Source organism: Megascapheus bottae, chromosome 18, assembly GCF_031878675.1.
Source record: "Megascapheus bottae isolate mThoBot1 chromosome 18, mThoBot2.hap1, whole genome shotgun sequence".
Taxonomy (NCBI): domain Eukaryota; kingdom Metazoa; phylum Chordata; class Mammalia; order Rodentia; family Geomyidae; genus Megascapheus; species Megascapheus bottae.
In genome coordinates, this window is record NC_143526.1 from 47,992,284 (window position 1) to 47,998,283 (window position 6,000).

At 52.6% G+C, this 6,000-nt stretch overlaps 1 protein-coding gene across 2 annotated transcripts in view; it reads right to left on the minus strand.

Moving 5' to 3' along the window:
* Positions 1–5,593, minus strand: part of Gmeb2 (glucocorticoid modulatory element binding protein 2) — a 43,768-nt gene extending 38,175 nt beyond the window's left edge. For both annotated transcript variants that reach the window (XM_090352640.1, XM_090352639.1), the window contains exon 1: positions 5,477–5,593. The gene's annotated coding sequence lies outside the window, so the exon portion shown is untranslated. The remainder of the gene's footprint in view (positions 1–5,476) is intronic.
* Between the last annotated feature and the right edge of the window lie 407 nt (positions 5,594–6,000).

The window sequence follows — 6,000 nt, forward strand, 5'->3', positions numbered from 1 at the left end:
CACACAAAAGGACCCTGGGCATTACTAGTTATCTATGAAAAAAGGCCTGGCCAAGAGCATGGCCTAGTGGTAGAGTGCTCACCTAGCAGGAATGAACCCTTGGGTTTGATCCCTCCTTACCACTTGCTCGAGCAAGTGGCAGAGCTCTAGCCTTGAGAAAGCCCAAGGACAGTGATCAGGCCCTGAGTTCAAGCCCCAGGAATGATTTTTTAAAAAGTCAGGAAAGAAAGAAAGAAAGAAAGAAGGAAGGAAGGGCCGGGAGTTTGGCCTAGTGGTAGAGTGCTTGCCTAGCATGCACGAAGACCCGGGTTCGATTCCTCGGTACCACATGCATAGAAAAAAGCCGGAAATGGTGCTGAGGCTCAAGTGGAAGAGCTCTAGCCTTGAGAAAGCCCAAGGATAGTGCTCAGGCCCTGAGCTGAAGCCCAGGACTGGCAAAAAAAATAATAATAATAATAAAAAAAAACAAAGAAGGAAGGAAGGAAGGAAGGAATGGAGGGAGGAAGGGAGGGAGGGAGGGAGGGAAAAGAAAGAAAAGAAACACTGCTTCATACTAGCAGAATAAAAAATAAAAAGTGAGGAATAAAAAAGAAATTGGAACTCTGTGCAGTAAGCAGACATGTTCCTCAAAAGCCAGGCATGGAGGCTCACCCCTATAATCTTAGAGGCTCAGCTGGCTGAAATCTGAGGATCGCGGTTCAAAGCCAGCATGGGCACTAAAGTTCGTGAGACTCTTATCCCCAATTAACTACCAGAAACCAGAAGTGGTGCTGTGGCTCAAGGGGTAGGGCAGTAGCCTTGAGCTGAAGAGCTCAGGGATAACACCCAGGGCCCAGAGTTCAAGCCCCATGACTGACAAAAAAAAGAAAAAAAAAAAAAAAAGAAAGGAATGTATCTCAAAAAGTTATACTGAGGGCCGGGAGTTTGGCCTAGTGGTAGAGTGCTTGCCTAGCATGCACGAAGACCCGGGTTCGATTCCTTGGTACCACAAACATAGAAAAAAAGCCGGAAATGGTGCTGAGGCTCAAGTGGTAGAGCTCTAGCCTTGAGAAAGCCCAAGGACAGTGCTCAGGCCCTGAGCTCAAGCCCAGGACTGGCAAATTTAAAAAAAAAAAAAAAAAGTTACTCTGGAATTATGTAAGCTATTACAACCCACACTAGATACAATTGAAAGCAAGGGCTAAAACAGATACCTGCATAACAATATTGTAACAGCACTGCTCCAGCAGTGCCAAACCAGAAACCATCTACATGTCGATCAAGAGATGAAAAAACAAACAGAATGTTGTATGTGTACAATGGAATATTATTCAACCTTAAAATGGAGTAAAATTCTGATACATATAAAAACATGGATACTTTTTTTTTTTTTTTGGTCAGTCATGGGCTTGAACTCTGGACCTGGGCGCTGTCCCTGAGCCCTTCAGCTCAAGAGTACCACCTTATCCCTTGAGCCACATGCCACACCCTGTTTTCTGGTGATTAATTGGAGATAAGAGTCTCATGTTCTTTTAGTACCAGAACTGATACTAAAATTCAGCCTCCTGAATAGCTAGGATTACAGGGGTGAGCCACCACGCCCAGCATGAATAAGTTTTGACAACATTCCATTAAGTGAAAGAAGCCAGATACAAAAGGACAAATATTGTGATTCAAACATATGAATTATATAAACAGTCCAAGACACAGTCACAATATAAAATCCAGATTACCAAAGTGTAACTAGGGGGAAGTGGAATGTTACTGTTGTACAGACACAAAACTTCACTTTTGCCAGGCTCGGTGGCTCTCACCTGTAATCCTAGCTACTCAGGAGGCTAAGATCTGAGGATTGCAGTTCAAAGCCAGCCCAGACACTCAAGACCTTGAGACTAATCTCCAATTAACCACTAGAAAACCGAAGTGGCACTGTGGCTCCAGGGGTAAGGTAGTAGTCTTGGGTTGAAGAGCTCAGGGACAGTGCCCTTGCTCAGAGTTCAATCCCTACGACTGACCTGACAACAACAACAACAAAAAAAAACAGTATGAAATGATAAAAAAAAAAAAAGCTCTAGAAATTATCAGAGTATTGGATGCACAATAGTGTGAATTTGCTGCCACTAAAGATCAGAACGTTTATGTTACATGTATTTTACCACAAGAATAAAGCCTTAATAGTATTACAACCATATGACTATCCTCGGGTTCAATCCCCAGTGTTGGGGGTGAGGTAATAGAACGTTTTCAAGCACAGTCCCTTACCATCACTCATAAACCCAGAAGCCAGTCAGCAAGTGCCACATCAATAGCTCTGCTGCTGAGGGACCCTGAGCCCTGGTCAGGGTCTCTGAAGACTGCCCTCAGTTGCTTCTGGGGCAGAAAAGTTGCAGTGCCATAGACACTGGCTGACTTAAAAGATCATTGTTTCCCTATGCTTGAGATTGAGGCTTCAGAACAAAGTGCTTTAGTCAGGCATACATAATGGCACACATCTGTAATTCTAACACTTGGGAGGCAGAGGCAGAAGGATCAGGAGTTTAAGGCTAGCCTGTGGTATATAGATCCTTTCTCAAACAAAATAAAAACACCTATACAGAAGATCAAACAGAATACTTATGCATTTCACTTAAAAAAAAAAATACTGCTGGCCAAGCACTGGTGGCTCATATTTGTAATCCTAGATACTCAGGAGGCTGAAATCTGAGAATTGAAGCCAGCCCATACAGGAAAAGTGCATAAGATTCATATCTCCAATAAACCACATAGAAAGCTGGAAGTGGAGCTGTAGAGCAAGTAGTAGAGCATGAGCCTTGAACAAAAGGAGCTCAGAGCCAGTGCTCAGTGCCAAGAGTTCAAGCCCCAGAGCAGGAGGTAGAAAAATTTGCCCTGTGAGCTCAGCACTCAGAGGGCTAAGACAAAAAGATTGTGAGCTAAGGCCAGTTTCAACTATGGAGCTTCCCATTCTAGTTTTTCAGGGTAAAACCAGCTTGCTGGTAGGTCAGCTCAGCAGGCTATGAAGGTCATACACTGCAACCACAAAGCAAGACAGTTCTCTTCAACCAATAGTCAAAGCTATAGCGTGACAAGAAGTACAAATACACAAAACTGAACTCCACTCTCCCATGGCAGCTGGATTAAATGTTTCACAGGAAGCAGCTCAAATCCTTGGTACAATGCTGTTGAGACTCAGAACAGGACTTCAGTGTGCCCTCTGCCACGAACACACACACACACACACACACATACAGTTGAAGGCTGAGGCATAGTGGGGCCACACTGAAACACAGCTTTAATCCTATTGTTTGTGGATCAAGTCACAAATTAATACTGAGATAAGTGAGAGACAAAACACATTAAGACTAATTCTTGAACTTAAGTTCATAAACAAGATTTTAAAAATGCTAGTGGGGGGCTGAGAATGTGACTTTAATGGTAGAGTGCTTGTCTAGCACCCCCAAAGCCCTAGGTTCAATTTCTCAGTACCACATAAACAGAAAAAGCTGGAAGTTATGCTGTGTTTCCAGTAGTAGAGTAGTAGCCTCGAGCAAAAGAAGCTCAAGCTCAGGAACAGTGCCCAGGTTTGGGGGGGGGGGGTAGAAGCTATTGTGCGATTGGCCAGTATATCGTATTCCAACATCAGACTTTCCATGTCCCTTGAACAAATCCAAAGTATCATAATATGTAGAAGCTAGATCTAAATTACACCACAGTACATGAGGCCAAAAGATACTCTTAGTAGGGGAGGAACACAAAGACACAAGCCTATGTGCATCTGATCTTACAAAATAATAGTTACGGAAACGAACTCCAGGAAATGGAAACAGGAGGGTTTTTCATCATTGTTTTTATCTTGTTTGTTTCTTTATAGATCTCTGAGAGGGTAAGAAGGTACAGAAACGGCGGGACAAAGGATAAATGCAGGGGTAATACTCACTAGACACTATGATGGAATTGTGCTTTTTACCTGACTTACTTAAGCTGTAACTCCTCCGTACATCACCTTTGTAATAACAATAAAGAAAAAACATTTAGGCATCTTCCTTTGAGCTAGGCACCAGTGGCTCAAATCTGTAATCCTAGCTACTCAAAAGGTTCAGATCTAAGGGATCATAGTTAATAGCCAACCCAGGAAGAAAAATTGAAGCTTCATCTCCAAACTTATCGTCTAAAATCTAGGATGAAGGTATGGTTCAAGTGGAAAGTGCCAGCAAACTAAAAATTCCAGAGTATTTTCCTTTAATAAAAACACCACTGGAATGGGCCAGAAGTTTGGGCTAATGATAGAGCGCTTGCCTAGCATGCACCAAGGCCTGGGGGTTGAGGGAAGCAGGGCTGTGGCTGAAGGGGTAGTGTGGTAACCTTGAGCTAAAGAGCTCAGGGACAGCGCCCAGGCCCAGGGTTCAGGCCCCATGACCCCCCAAAGAAAACAGAACACCTGAGTTTGATTCCTCCGCACTACATACATCGAAAAAGAACTTGGGCCCTGAGTTCGGCCTCACGACTGGCGCATGAAAAAGAAAAGAATGTAAGGCCTTGGGCCGGGAATCGGCCAGCGGCCGAGTGCCTGCCTAGCATGCAGGAAGCCCGGGTTCGAGTCCTCGGCACCACCTACGTAGACGGCAGCCGGAAGCGGTGCTGCGGGCAGGTGGTGAGCGCTAGCCTCGAGAAGCCCAAGGACGGAGCCCAGGCCCCGAGCCCAGGACTGGCCAAACCCCACAAGAGCGTGGGGCCTTGCGTGTAAGCTCCAGCGCCGCCGCCGCCACCGCCACCGCCGCCGCCGCCACCGCCACCGCCACCGCCACCGCCGCCACCGCCACCGCCGCGCCCCCGGCAGCAGCAGAGCGGACCGATGTGCGCGCGCCCCTGACCGCTCGCCCTCCCTGGGCCACCAAGGCGGCTTCCCGACGGTCAGGGCTCGCGCCGTGTCCCGCGTGGGATGCCCTCCCACTACGGTGACCCGCCGGGAAGGAGCCGGGAAGGACACCCAGTCCTCCCGCCCGGCCGCCGCGGCCGGGGCCGGGGGGACCTGCAGGGGACCGGGCCGGTGTCATGGCGAGTGACTGCCGCTCCTAAGGGCAGGGCGAGCGAGCAGAGGGCACCCGGGGCTCGGCCGGCCGCGCCGGAGCCCCCGAGGCGCGCGCCGACCGGGGTCCGCGTCCTCGGCCCCCACCGGGGAGCCGCCCGCTCCCGCCCGCGGCGCCAAGATGGAGGCCGGAAGCCGCGCCGCCGCCGCCGCCGCCGCCGCCGCCGCCGCCCGCCTTCGCGCGCCCGCCCGCCCGGCGCCCGCCCGGCGCCCGCCCGCCCGACGCCGCCGCCCTGACGCCGCCGCCGCCGCCGCCGCCGCCGCCGCCCCCGCGCGCCCGCCGCCCCTCCCCCGGCCTCCCCTCCCCCCGCCGTAACGTCCTGACGCTCCGCAGGGACCCCTGACTGGACGGCGGCGCGTGAGCAGCGCGAGAGGCCTCGCCGCGGGGGGCGCGGGCGCGGGCGCGCCGCTTACCTGGGGCCGCGCGGGCCTGCTCCAGCGCACGGCGGCGGCGGGGGTGGTGGCGGTGGGCGGCGGCGGCGGCCACGGGCTTCGCTCCTTGTTGGGGATTCTTCGGCGGCGGCGGCGGCGGCGGCGGCACGGGCACGCGCTTCCTAGTGACGCAAGCGGCGAGGCCGCGCACGCACTGGCCGGGCAGGCTGCGCGACTTATTTGGCGCTCCGAGCGGAGCCTGGTGGTGCCGCGAGATAAGGCCTCAGGGGTCTCAGCGCGCCTGCGCGGTGGGGGAGGCCTAGCGCCACCTTCTGTGGGCTGTGGGCGCGGCCCGCGTGCGCGACGGACCCGCGGAGCCGCGGAGCGGGGGCCCAGCCTCTGCCCTGCCGCCGCGCCCGGCGGGCCAGGTGGTTTCTTTTCTAGGGTAGACTCGAAGGCCCGGCGCCGCCCGCCCGCGCGGAGGCTCCTCAGCCGGGGGGCCGCGGAGTGCGGCGTCGGCCGCCGCCGAGCCGGGAGCCCGGCCGGTGCGGGGCTGGGCCACGCTG